The following is a 15,709-nucleotide window of genomic DNA, read 5'->3' as shown; positions in this document are numbered from 1 at the left end:
GGGGCCCGGCTACCAGGGACTCTCCTGACCCGTTTTCACCATGTAAACAAATCACTGTTGCTGTATCCAACGAACCCCATGATGAACTTCTCCTTTCTCTGCCACAGCTCCAGCACCGCCCCTAATAAAGCCCAGCTAATTTATAGCTCCTCCCACTCAGCTAGTTACATAGACCCTCCCCTATCACTATGTCTAACACCCAACTACTTTATAGCTCCTCCCACCCAGTTAGTTACATGGACACTCTCCTATCACTGCCCCTGTTGCTGCTTTGACAAACCAATGGACATAACATCACTGGAAATAAGGAAGAGCAGCATGGACATGGTCATGTGACCACAGCCCAGAACAGAAGATAGGAGCAATAACTGTAAAAAAAAAATTACAAAATTACAGTTACCTTCATGAAAGATTTCTTTAAATTATGTTAATGGAAGGCACAAAACTATTTTAAAGCATAAGATTTTACTAAGACCCATATACTTTCTACTGGCTGTAGGATTCCAGTTTTGGTTACTATTCTTCAGAAAACTATAAATCTAATATTAAAATGCCATAGTTTGATAATAGGCTTTTATCTTCCCCTACTGGGCTTTGTCTGGGTAGGGTATTACAACATTTCTTACATGCTTGGCATTTTATCAGTCTTAAGCGGTTTTGGAGATCTTGAAGAAAATCAGTCAGGACTTGTCTACAGGGCCAGGCTGGGAGATACCTGTATGTAGTAGAGAGCCACATAGAGTCTGTGGCGGTCTTTACTACCAGGCAAACCACGCAATTCAGTAGGGCCCCAGCCGTCTTTCCTGGCATTAGTGGGGACATTGTAATAATACAGTGATAATCGTTCGGGGACTTTATAATAATACATGGGGCACTGCTAGGAGCAGTATAAAGGGAGGAATTATAAAAACAGGGGGCACTGCTAGGGATCATTTAACATACTGGGGGCACTACAGGGGAGCAAATATCGAATACTGAGGACATTGAATACTGATGCCAAAACTGGGGGCACTACATGGGCGATCATAAATACGGGGAGTACTACAGGGGACCAGGAGCGTAGCTAGAACTAACTGGGCCCCACACCAAATTTTTGTGCAGGGCCCCTCCCCAACTTAATGGACGCACTCATACATGCACTCACCACATACATGGACACACTCATACAGGCACTCACCACATACATGGACGCACTCATACACGCACTCACCACATACATGGACGCACTCATACACGCACTCACCACATACATGGACGCACTCATACAGGCACTCACCACATACATGGACACACTCATACACGCACTCACCATATACATGGACGCACTCATACAGGCACTCACCACATACATGGACACACTCATACAGGCACTCACCACATACATGGACGCACTCATACACGCACTCACCACATACATGGACGTACTCATACACGCACTCACCACATACATGGATGCACTCATACACACACTCACCACATACATGGACGCACTCGTACAGGCACTCACCACATACATGGACGCACTCATACAAGCACTCACCACATACATGGACGTACTCATACATGCACTCACCACATACATGGACGCCCACATACATGGACGCACTCATACATGCACTCACCACATACATTGACACACTCATGCAAGCACTCACCACATACATGGACGCACTCATACACGCACTCACCACATACATGGACGCACTCGTACAAGCACTCACCACATACATGGACGCACTCATACAAGCACTCACCACATACATGGACGTACTCATACATGCACTCACCACATACATGGATGCACTCATACACACACTCACCACATACATGGATGCAATCATACAGGCACTTACCACATACATGGACGCACTCATACAGGCACTCACCACATACATGGACACACTCATACAGGCACTCACCACATACATGGATGCACTCATACACGCACTCACCACATACATGGACGCACTCATACAAGCACTCACCACATACATGGACGTACTCGTACACGCACTCACCACATACATGGATGCACTCATACACACACTCACCACATACATGGACGCACTCGTACAGGCACTCACCACATACATGGACGCACTCATACAAACACTCACCACATACATGGACGTACTCGTACATGCACTCACCACATACATGGATGCACTCATGCAAGCACTCACCACATACATGATGCACTCATACACGCACTCACCACATACATGGATGCACTCATACAAGAACTCACCACATACGTGGATGCACTTATACAGGCACTCACCACATACATGGACACACTCACAACATACTTGGATATATATATATATATACACACACACACATGAACATACATGGACGCACTCATACATGCACTCACCATATACATGGACGCACTCATACATGCACTCACCACATACATGGACGCACTCATACATGCACTCACCACATACATGGACGCACTCATACACGCACTCACCACATACATGGACGCACTCATACAAGCACTCACCACATACATGGACGTACTCATACACGCACTCACCACATACATGGATGCACTCATACACACACTCACCACATACATGGACGCACTCGTACAGGCACTCACCACATACATGGACGCACTCATACACGCACTCACCACATACATGGACGTACTCATACATGCACTCACCACATACATGGATGCACTCATACACACACTCACCACATACATGGATGCATTCATACAGGCACTTACCACATACATGGAGGCACTCATACAGGCACTCACCACATACATTGACACACTCATGCAAGCACTCACCACATACATGGATGCACTCATACACGCACTCACCACATACATGGACGCACTCATACAAGAACTCACCACATACGTGGATGCACTTATACAGGCACTCACCACATACATGGACACACTCACAACATACATGGATATATATATATATATATACACACACACACATGAACATACATGGACGCGCTCATACATGCACTCACCATATACATGGACGCACTCATACATGCACTCACCACATACATGGACGCACTCATACATGCACTCACCACATACATGGACGCACTCATACACGCACTCACCACATACATGGACGCACTCATACAAGCACTCACCACATACATGGACGTACTCATACACGCACTCACCACATACATGGATGCACTCATACACACACTCACCACATACATGGACGCACTCGTACAGGCACTCACCACATACATGGATGCACTCATACACACACTCACCACATACATGGATGCATTCATACAGGCACTTACCACATACATGGACGCACTCATACAGGCACTCACCACATACATTGACGCACTCATGCAAGCACTCACCACATACATGGATGCACTCATACACGCACTCACCACATACATGGACCCACTCATACAAGAACTCACCACATACATGGATGCACTTATACAGGCACTCACCACATACATGGACACACTCACAACATACATGGATATATATATATACACACACACACATGAACATACATGGACGCACTCATACATGCACTCACCACATACATGGACGCACTCATACATGCACTCACCACATACATGGACGCACTCATACATGCACTCACCACATACATTGAGGCACTCATACAGGCACTCACCACATACATGGACACACTCATACACGCACTCACCACATACATGGACGCACTCACAACATACATGGATATATATATATATATACACACACACACACACACATAAACATACATGGACGCACTCATACATGCACTCACCACATACATGGACGCACTCATACATGCACTCACCACATACATTGAGGCACTCATACAGGCACTCACCACATACATGGACACACTCATACACGCACTCACCACATACATGGACGCACTCACAACATACATGGATATATATATATATATACACACACACATGAACATACAAGTAGTTATACACCTATTTCTATACACTTAGACACTTACCTTTACTGTAGACAGCTGATGTCTGGTCCTCACAGGCAGTCTGGAGAAATAGGTGCCATCAACCCTCTATGCCATCCAGGGACAGCAGTGGAGGGGTTAATCAGTAACCTACTATGTGGGGTCAAAGAACAAGACACATGGGGGGGCAGGCATTCTAGAGCTCTGAGTGCTGGAGCAGCCAGCCTGCTCTACAGTAGCTTCACACTGGTAGGTGGGGCTTGATCCCATAAAGTTCTGCTATTGGCTGGCAGCTGATGTCATAGTAAGCTGCCAACCAAAAGAAAACAGAAATCAGTACTGGCAGGTGGTGTGCCAGTACTGCGGATCCCAGCCTGAGAGGAGAAGACGGCAATTATACTGTATCTGCTCATCACTGAGTAAAGACCTTCAGTAGGAGGAGCTCCAGCACTAATTCTGTAAGTGGCATCTGCTTCTATAAAGTGCACAGTTGTGAGTAGGGGTAGCCCTAGATCTAATGAAAACATTCAGTACTTCTCTGAGGCCCCTTCTGAGCTCGGGCCCCGAAGCAGTCGCATTAATAATACTGGGGTACTGTGGGGGTATTAATACTGGGGTTACTGTGGTAAAAGTATTATTATTGGGCACAATATGGAGGGCATTGCTACTAATAGAGGCACTCTTGGGGAGCATTATCTCTATTAAGGGCACTATAGGGGGCACTGTTACTAATGAGGGTACTGTGGGAGAGAATTAATGCAATTAATTTTGGGAGCAATTTGGAGACTGCCCGAAAACGTCTGACCACTAGTGACCTGTCCTAGAATGTGAGCAGGACTGTCTGCCATCACTTGCAGAGCTGCCTAGGAGGGTGAGGGGTTGGGACCTCACTACACTGTTCTACAATAGGGATGAGCGCGAATATTCGAATATCAAAATATTCGTACGAATATTACAACTTCGTAAATTTGCGAATATTTTGAATATATTAAGATATATTCGTAATAACGAATATTCTTTTTTTTTCCATCTGAACCCATTAGTCATATTAGTAATTTACTTTACTGATTTAATTTTCCTCTTTATGTACAGCACTATATTAGCTAAATTGCAGTCTATATGTGTATATTACGAATAATCGCTATATTGCTATAACTTCGATTTTTAAAATATTACGAATATTCAAAAACACAAAGTTAGTGCAATATAGCGAATATTCATAAAATACACATATAGACTGCAATTTAGCTAATATAGTGCTATAATGTTTTTTTTTATAGTCTCATTTTTTTGTCTCTTCTGAACTTCATTTTAGGAAAAAATGTACACTATAAAAAAGAAATACTACAGCACTATATTAGCTAAATTGCGGTCTATATGTGTATATTACGAATATTCACTATATTGCTATAAATTAGTTTTTTTGAATATTCGTAATATTCTAAAAAACAAAGTTATAGCAATATAGCGAATATTCGTAATATACACATATAGACTGCAATTTAGCTAATATAGTGTTCTAGTATTTGTTTTTTATAGTGTAAATTTTTTCCAAAAATGGAGTTCAGAAGAGAGAAAAAATTATACTATAAAAAAAAGATTATAGCACTATATTAGCTAAATTATGTGTCTTTTACGAATATTCAATATATTGCTATAACTTCGTATTTTAGAATATTTGTAATATTCTAAAAAACAAAGTTATACCAATACAGCGAATATTCGTAAAATACACATATTAGCCAACCAATATGAAAGTTGCCTTATACAGTTTAAAGAAAATCGCATATTATTCGAGATAAATAGAATAATTACGAATATTCAAGTTCGACGAATATTCGACGAATATTCAATCGAATATTCTCAAAATATTTCAAAATCGAATATAGCACCTCCCACTCATCACTACTCTACAATAGATGGTAATGATGCCTACGATATGCCATCATGGCTGAGAAGCCTGACAAGAACACTCACCAATGTGTAGTAAATACAAGTGGTAGAGCATAGTTCTGCAAGTGGCAGTATTATATTATGGCTGTCTATGGTAGTGTTATTTGAGTACTATATCATAGTATTTTAATGGCTGACTATGACAGTGTTATGTGAGCACTATATTGTAATATTATAATGGCTGTCTATGGCAGTATTACATAAGCACTATATTTTAGTACTATAATGACTGACCATAGCGATATTACATGAGCTCTTTATGCCAGTATTATATGAGCACTATATGGTAATATTACCTTGGCTGTTTATGGTAGTATTATATGATCACTATATGGTAATTAAGTTACTTGGTCAGCCTTATTTGCATAGTTAGTGAAATAATACTGTGAGTCAGTATGACATGCAAATGACAGGTGTCGCTATTAGAATCACTGCACACTTCACTTATTAGGGCAGTCACGGGGCCAAAACTGACCAAATAACTTAAGTATGAACTCAGCCTTACAGGTCAATGTTAGTGCCAAGAAGAACCACACTCCTTTTACACTGTTGCAAGCTGATTCCACATAGATGTTATTAGAATCTGTTCTATTAAATGCATATACAAGTAGAGATCCCCGGACAGAGTCACTGATTAATTTGCCCTTCCTCTGATCCGTCAGAACGATAACCCACAAAAAGCGGATCCTGTCTGTGGAGCATACACCTTCACTCGGTCAGCATTTGCTTAATAATCCATAAGTATTGCTAATACCAAAAAAACCAGGAGTGGATGTAAAACATAGATGACACGTGAATGGAATATTTGCATGTCTTCTTTGTTTTGTACCCACTCCTGCTTTTGGCTACCAAATCATAAGTCATTTCTGATGGGACTATACAGGCCTTACAGCTGCTACACAGACAGGATCTGTTGTGTGTCTCATTTTTCCTTCCTTCTGACAGATCAGAAGAAAGGTCAAATAAATGATGATGTCTGCCAGGCCGAAAGGCAAAATAGTGGACCAGTCATGAAGTGGGGAGGGTGGGAACAGCATAAGAAGTCCACAGAGTGGACCTATGACGTAGTGGTGAGGTGGAAGCAGCATGAGGAGACCAAAGAGTGGCCCAATGACAGTGTCTGGATTTGGCAGCATTATAAGGAGGCCACCGAGTAGCACAATGACAGTCTAGAGTTGGGAGCAGTATGAGGAGGCCACTGAGTGGCACAATGACAGAGTCTGGAGTTGGCAGCAGTATGAGGAGGACACCGAGTGGCACAATGATAGAGTCTGGAGGTGGCGGATGCAGCATCAGGAGAAGGCCACCGAGTGGCACAATGACAGACATCAGGAGACCACTGAGTGGCAAGGTGACATACTGTGGATATGGCAGCAGCAGCAGAATACCATAGAGTGGGAAGGTGACATAGTGTGGAGATGACAGCAGCATGAGGAGACCACAGAGAGGCAAGGTGACATAGTGTGGATATGGCAGCAGCAGCAGGATACCACAGAGTGGCAAGTTGACATAGTGTGGAGATGACAGCAGCATGAGGAGACCACAGAGTGGCAAGGTGGCATAATGTGGAGATGGCAGCAGCTACATCAGGAGACCACAAAGTGACCCGGTAACAGAATGGGGCGGTGGGTGGCAATAAGAAACCGGTCTATTTTATCAAAGTCTTGGTGTGGCACCATGGATGATTTAGTCTGATGCATCAGGAATTGGTGGTTGGAAATCCTGGCTGATCCACGCATGATTCATCTTGACAAAGGTCAGTCTCTCCACATTTTGGGGAGGCAGGCGAGTTCTCCTTGGGGTAACTATGGCCCCCGCCGCACTAAACACCCACTCTGATGCCACACTACTGGCCGGGCAGGACAGCTTTTCCAGGGCAAACTCTGCTAGTTGCTGCCACAAATCCAGTTTGGCTACCCAGTATTTCAGCAGGTCTTCAATGTGGGGTGGCAGGGTCCAGGTATGCCACCATCTGCTGGTTCAGGTCCTGCTCCAGGTCTACCTGCTGCTGCTGGTGAGTAGTTTCTTCACTATGTGGGTGAAGACTGTTGACTCAGGCTGCTGCTGATGAGCTGGTACTGCTCCTGCCACCCCTCTCAAGCAAACGTGAACGCGAGCTCAGAGGGACCCCCCGGTAAGACCTACGAGAGGATGGACGATAGCGCAGATAGGCAGCGGCCAACGAACTACATAGGATGTCTCTGTAATAGTTCAGTTTGTCCTCTCTCTCGGTGGGTGTAAAAAATAACCCCATTCTGGACCGGTAGCGAGGGTCCAACAAGGTGGAGAGCCAGAAGTCATCCCTCTGCCAAATGGTGACAATTTGGCTGTCACTATGCAAGCAAGTGAGCATGCATCGTGCCCTCTCCACTGAATACTGCCACAATGTGTCCGGCTCCTCTGTCTCGTCTTCCTCATCACCCTGTAGCCCCTCTGGCTGCTCCTGCTCCTCCTGTCCTGTCAGCTGAGTAGAAAAACCACCCATTTGGCTACACATTGCATGTGCTCCAATGTCCTCCTCCCCCTCCTCTTCCAGTTCAGCCCCTACAGGGCTCATGTGGCCGTGAGATCGAGGCGCCACGTCTCTTGTCCCCTGACCAGCCATTTTTTACCAGCATCTGTTCCAGGACATGAAGCAGTGGAATGACGTCGTTCATCCAGTAGTCCTGGTGACTGACAAATAACGTGGCCTCCTCAAAGGGCCTGAGCAAAAGGCAAGTGTCACGCATGATCTGCCACTGGCTGAAATCGAAAGAAATCGTTGATGGCCTCTCTCTGTAATGATAGACGAACATCTGCCGGGATGGTTCGCGAACGTGATCAAATATTCACGAACCGCAAGTTCGCTGCGGGTCCCATTCATTATAATGACAGGCGAACCTGAAAAACCTTAAGCTCATATTTGCAGCCAAGAAATAATTACTATAAGTGCACAAATAGTCCCAGAACATGGACAGTGACATACCAGATGTATTATTCAAATTTGCGATCTCCATTCATAATTTTTTTCAATGCAAAATATCGGCAATAAAATTTTTCACATACGCGCATGTGCAAATGCACTATACAGTACCCAAATGCACTATAAAGAAAGTATATTGGTTTATAACACCCCGCTTCAATCAATTTTTTTGGGGGGGCGGCTGGTATATTACACCAGTAGAAATTATTTGTTCCAATAACGCTTGTCCCTATACCTGCAGTATCGCAGCAGAACCGCACACAACTGCCGCACAATACAAATGCACTATAATATACTTTATAACATTATAACATTGTACACGGAAGGCAATCCATTAGAATATACATATTAGAATATACATAAAGATAAAACGTAACCTTTAATAATGTTACTATGAGGGTCCATTCACACGTCCGTAAGTGTTTTGCGGTTCCGCAAAACACGGACACCGGCAATGTGCATTCCGCAATTTGCGGACTGCACATCGCCGGCACTATGATAGAAAATGCCTAATCTTGTCTACAATTGCAGAAAAGAATAGGACATGTTCTATTTTTTTGCGGAAACGGAAGCACGGATGCGGAAGTGCGGATCCGCAAATGCGGTTGCGGACAGCACATTCTGGCCCTATTGAAAATGAATGGGGCTGCACCCGTTCCGCAAAATTGCGGAACGGATGTGGACCCATTTTGCGGACGTGTGAATGGAAAAGATATCCCTCAAAATGAAAATAAATTCAAATTATTAAAGTTAAGCAAAAAGCATAGCTGTGGTAGGCAATAACAAGTGCTTGGCGGCACTAAATCAGGTGCTCGGCGGCACCAAATCAGAAACCATATGTCCTACCACAATCCGGGGGGTTCCAGTGCACATCCATGATTCCCGGAGGGAAAGCAAAAAGCATCTATTCCTGGGCTAGATGATGATGTGGTATTGAAGGACAGGGTGGGCAAAGAACTGTCCCTGATATTGCCCTACAGGAGGGTGCTATTCTGGCCCTGATAGCCTAACCACAGACCACCCACCCTGATAAGAGCGACCCCGTCCAGAACCTTACCCTATGTAAAAATGGCCCTAGTAAACCCCTAGGCCTCTGACTTCCAGGTGATCACTATATAGATCTATGTGTTTTTGACTCATTATAAAAGTATATTATAAATATATATCGCACCCCTCTGTGTATCACACCTATCGATAGCACACCTATACCAGTCCTTAAAAGGACTTTTTTCGCCCTATTAGTTAGCATTTGGTGTCCCTAACAGCCTGTCCCTGCTCCACAAAGCAACCTCTCCCTACACTGGCAAAACACTGAATGTAAAATGGCGGCCAGATCAGGTCTATTTATAAGGTGGGGGGTGTCCATGTACTGAAACGTCTCAATTGGCTGTCCTGTACCACCTGATGGATGTGTCATGGGTCAAAGTTCTTCACAATGTAAAAGAATATGGAGAGCGCGAATATCTCCATATGTTTGCATGTTCGGCGAATCGCCAACACGCAAAGTTTGCCGTGAAATGACCGCCGGGCGAACCGCAAGGCCATATCTATCTCTCTGTTCGCATAGTCGGTCCAACATATGGAGGCAGGGCCGGACTGGGGATAAAAACCAGCCCTGGAAAAAGTTGCATACCAGCATTGCGTCATGATTTACTTGTTTATAATAGGAGAAAGCATTCATTTTAAAACACGTGTGCAAACACGAATATGAACTTTGCCCCACGATAGCTCTTTTGTAGAACCCCCATTGTTCATATTATTACAGTGTTTTCCCAACCAGGATGCCTCCAACTGTTGCAAAACTAGAACTCTCAGCATGCTCAGACAGTTTTTTGCCACGCCCTTTGACCCGCCACTTTTTTGTTGGCCACCTATTTAATGATTACTTGGCTTGGCCCTTGGGGATCTCGGACACCACTTCAACACGTTGGCCGGGGGCTCGGCGGAGCTGATGTTGTGCTTTATCCTAATGAGAAAGATTTCATAATAAGGATTTGGAGAAGGGGCAGAGGAATAGCAGAGCAGGGAGAGGCTGGTGCTGCTACTAGGGGGTCATACCATGGGGGAGTAATAAAGCCCACCATATTGCCCCCCCAGTAGTAATAATTCTCCTTATAATGTGCAAAACATACCCCTTTGTAATGCCCCTAGTTGAGCTAATGTTCCCATAATGTGCAAATATAAAATACCCCTTCTCAGTGCCCCCGTAGATGGCCCCCATAGTGCTCCCCCCCTTCCCCATAGTACCCACCATAATGTGTCCCAGTATAAAATGCCCATATACAGAGCCCCCCATATAAAATACTCCTTCTTTTAGCCTCAGTAGATGCCCCTGTAGTGCCACCCAATAATCTGCCAGTAATAAGTGCCCCAATAGATGCCCCAATCAGGTGCCAGTAATAAGAGCCTCCCCACCATCATGTGCCAGTAGCCAGAGCCCCCCCATATCATGTGCCAGTAGCCAGAGTGCTCCCCTATCATGTGCCAGTAGCCCCCGCTTATTATGTGCCAGTAGCCCCCCTTATGTGCCAGTATCCCTCCTTATGTGCCAGTAGCCCCCCTTATCATGTGCCAGTAGCCCCCCTTATGTGCCAGTAGTCCCCTTTATGTGCCAGTAGCCCCCCTTATGTGCCAATTGCCCCCCTTATCATGTACCAGTAGCCCCTCTTATGTGCCAGTAGTCCCCCTTATGTGCCAGTAGTCCCCCTTATGTGCCAGTAGCCCCCTTATGTGCCTGTAGCCCCCTTATCATGTGCCAGCCCAGTAGTCCCCCCTTATCAAGTGCCAGCCCAGTAGTCCCCCCTTATCATGTGCCAGCCCATAGTCCCCCCTTATCATGTGCCAGCCCATAAGTCTCCCCTTATCATGTGCCAGCCCAGAAGTCCCCCTTTATCATGTGCCAGCCCAGAACTCCCCCTTTATCATGTGCCAGCCCAGTAGTCTCCCCTTATCATGTGCCAGCCCAGTAGTCCCCCCTTATCATGTGCCAGCCCAGTAGCCCCCCCTTATCATGTGCCAGCCCAGTAGTCCCCCCTTATCATGTGCCAGCCCAGTAGTCCCCCCTTATCAAGTGCCAGCCCAGTAGTCCCAGCTCAAGGACGGTGTGCTTTGCGGTATATGAGTGGATGAAGTGCATGCAAAGTTTCCTGCCCATTTTTAGAATGTCTTGCAGATGGGTGGAAGACTTCAGGAACTGCTTGACAACCAGATTGAACACGTGTTCCATGCAGGGCGCATGGCTCAGCCTTCCATTACGCAGCGCCGATACCATGTTCTTCCTGTTGTCAGTCAGCATGGTTCCGATTTTAAGTTGTCGTGGAGAAAGCCAGGATTCTATTTCTTGATGCATCAAACGTAGCAGTTCCTCCCCTGTGTGACTCCTTTCGCCAAGGCAAGCCAGGTGCAAAACAGCATGACACCGCCATGCCCTGCACATTTGGTATGCTGGAGGGGCACTGTGACTTGTCCCTGCAGTGGAGGCTGAGGACATGGTGGAGGATTAGGAGGCAGAGGCGGACATTGTCGCAGGACCAACGGCGTGACAATTTTTTTAAATAAACAGTCTGTTGTTTATTCACACATAAGGATAAGCAAAACAAAAAGTAAGTTTCAAGGAAAACAGTCGCCTCGAGTCTGGTGTTTATTCACACCATGCAGCAATGCAGAAGTCCTTAGATAGAGCAGAAACCAGCTGCTCTCACGCCAACAAGGTAGCAGGCCTTTATCCAGGCCCAAACTCCCAGGTCCCAACACAGAGACTGACAGAGCTTCACTGTCAGAGAGGAGTAAATTCCTACCACCTGAAAGTGCTGCCTGTGTTTTATAGCCCAAACCAAGACCCGGCCTGGAACGTGGGGAGCAATCACCCACCCTGCACTTTGGCTGCTCCCAGTAAGAGCCGGCCCGGATCGGCTTTACAGCCATACTAAATAGCAAAACCATGTCAGCCAGAACTAGCTGCCGCTGACACATGAAATTACCGGCTCTTACGTCACCGAGGCCAGGAATGTCGGTGACACATACCTTCCGTCAATGATGGACCCTTGCCCCTTCCTAGAGCCCCTATATGCTTTCACCAGAAATAACTGCAACAGTGCAGTGCGTATATATTTTTCTTTTTTTTACTGTAATACGCCCCTATACTCTTTGACCAGAAATAACTGCAACAGAGCAGTGCGTATATATTTCTCTTGCTGTACTGAAATACGCCCCTATACGCGTATATAAGTGAAATGCGTATATATTAGTAAGATACTAAGATATAAGCCACTAAAGGCTTTCCAACATAACACTGGCAGCCCAATAACAAAAAGCTGGAATGACAAAGCTGTCTAATGACTATTTGGATCCACAAATAATCGTTCCCTGCACTTGTAAATCACTTTTCTATCAATGTCCCTAGCGCCTTCTGACATCTCTCCCTGCACTAAGATGCTGTGAAATGATTCCTCCCTATCCTTTACCTGCACTTATAATTTATAAATCTTTTTATTTTTATTTTTTTTAAACATAGAGGTTTTTCCAATTGCTGTCCCTAGCGCCTTCACACGTCTGTCCCTGGACTCTGAATGCTGGAAAATGGCAGAATCTAAAATGGCTGCCGTGTTTATGGGGCTGTGACATCACAGGGCTGGCTGGCTGCCGATTGGCTGCATGCAGTCATGTCAATCTGGTTGATCCCGCCTTCCCAGAGTTTCTTGCCCCATATCCTTAGTCCTCAAATGTGTAGTCACCATTTTAGGAAAATTGCGATTCGTTACCACAAAGCGCAAGGAAATTCACATTCGTTGCAAATTGAATTTGTCCTGAAATTCGGATCAAATTACACTTTGTCAGCTTCGATTCGCTCATCTCGAATTATAGTGTCTGACTATGGCAATATTATATGGGCATTATATGGTAGTATTATAATTTTTGATTATTGCAATATTATATTGGCATTATATAGTAGTATTATAATTTCTGACTATGGCAATATTATATGGGAATTATATGGTAGTATTATGTTGTCTGTATATGGCAGTATTATATGAGTACTATATCATAGTATTTTAATGGCTGTCTATGACAGTATTATATAACCACTATATTGTAATATTACAATGGCTGTCTATGGCAGTATTATATGAGCACTATATTTTAGTACTATAATGACTGACCATAGCGATATTACATGAGCTCTTTATGCCAGTAATATATGAGCACTATATGGTAATATTACCTTGGCTGTCTCCATGGTAGCATTATATGATCACTATATGGTAGTACCATAATTTTTGATTATAGCAATATTATATTGGCATTATATGGTAGTATTATGTTGGCATCTATGGCAGTATTATATGAGTACTATATAGTAATATTATGTGAGCAATAACGGGACAAGAATGGTGGCCTATTTAGCTTATTGCTCTGGGTCCATTTACTACAAAACATACGGTACTTTTGTGAATATATTCATGAAGGGAGTAATATTCAATTACAAACGCTGAAAGCTTGTAACCGGAGAAACTCTTTTACTTGGACCTTAACCTTTGTAAGTTACTAATTTCCAATCTGTGAGAAAAAAAATCATTTCCACCACTGTGTTCTTCTGGGATTTGATCAGTCTGAAAAATCAGTGTAAAAACGTTACTTCCATTTGCATTCTCAGGGGAACAGGCTTCCAGCTAAATTTGATGAATAGGAATCCGTCTGCAGACTGTAAGGTCATTAAATCAAATGCCTCAAACTGTTAAAAAGAATTTAAATTGGACTTTTCTCAGCGTTGAAGAACCTCTTGCCATCCCTTCACGCCTACATTTGGTAATGACTGGGTGGCAGGATGTTTCCGAGTCTGATGGCAAGGACTGTTAAGTCATCCTTGGTAACTTCACTGAAACAGTATACGTGTAAATCCAATGAAAATCCCCGGCCCTTTACAGCTTCAGTCCCACTGGAAATAAGATCACAGTAGTGTTTACAAAAGTCTATGATTCATTTGGCGAGGAAGCCATGACAGCATGCCCCACTGGCATGTGAAATCCAAGAAACTGAAGCTTAGCAAAATATTCTAAGAGCACAATAATGAGGGTGAGGTAATTACTAGGAGTTAATTGCTGGTAATATTGCATGCTTATGTATGTGAATGGTTTCACTGTACACGTCGATGATTTGTGTCCGTGACATCTACTGTAGTTACGTTCCCAGTGTTTCACCACATCTGGTGCAGCGTTTTTTTTTTTCTCTTTATGAGCTCACACTATCTCGCTGAAATTAAAATCAGTAGTCCTATTTTCTTTGACACCGTTAAGGCATAAATTAAAAAAACAAATAGCGTTTTATTTCTGACATTAGGAATTTTAGGAAAATTTTGATCCATTTGAACTTTACTTAAAGAGAATTTGTCATTAAACGGATCTCTTTAAATGACGGCGTTTATTAGACGTCTTAAAGGGCATCCGTCAGCAGATTTGTACCTATGACACTGGCTGACCTGCTGCATGTGCGCTTGGCAGCTGAAGGCATCTGTGTTGGTCCCATGTTCATCTGTCCACATTGCTGAGAAGTTTTAATAAATGCAAATGAGCCTCTAGGAGCAATGGGGGCGTTGCCGTTACACCTAGAGGCTCTGCTCTCTCTGCAACTGTCGTACCCTCTCCACTTTATTGACAGGGCCAGGCAGGTGTGATCACTTTAATACTGCCTGGCACTGTCAAAGTGCAGAGAGCCTCTAGGTGTAATAGCAACGCCCCTATTGCTCGTAGAGGCTAATTTGCATATATTAAGTCTTAATTTTTTGCAACAATGCGGGCACATATGAACATGGGACCAACATAGATGTATCTTCAGCTGCCAA

Source organism: Bufo gargarizans, chromosome 4, assembly GCF_014858855.1.
Source record: "Bufo gargarizans isolate SCDJY-AF-19 chromosome 4, ASM1485885v1, whole genome shotgun sequence".
Taxonomy (NCBI): domain Eukaryota; kingdom Metazoa; phylum Chordata; class Amphibia; order Anura; family Bufonidae; genus Bufo; species Bufo gargarizans.
The sequence above is the reverse complement of the archived record's forward strand: the minus strand, read 5'-3'. Positions refer to the sequence as shown.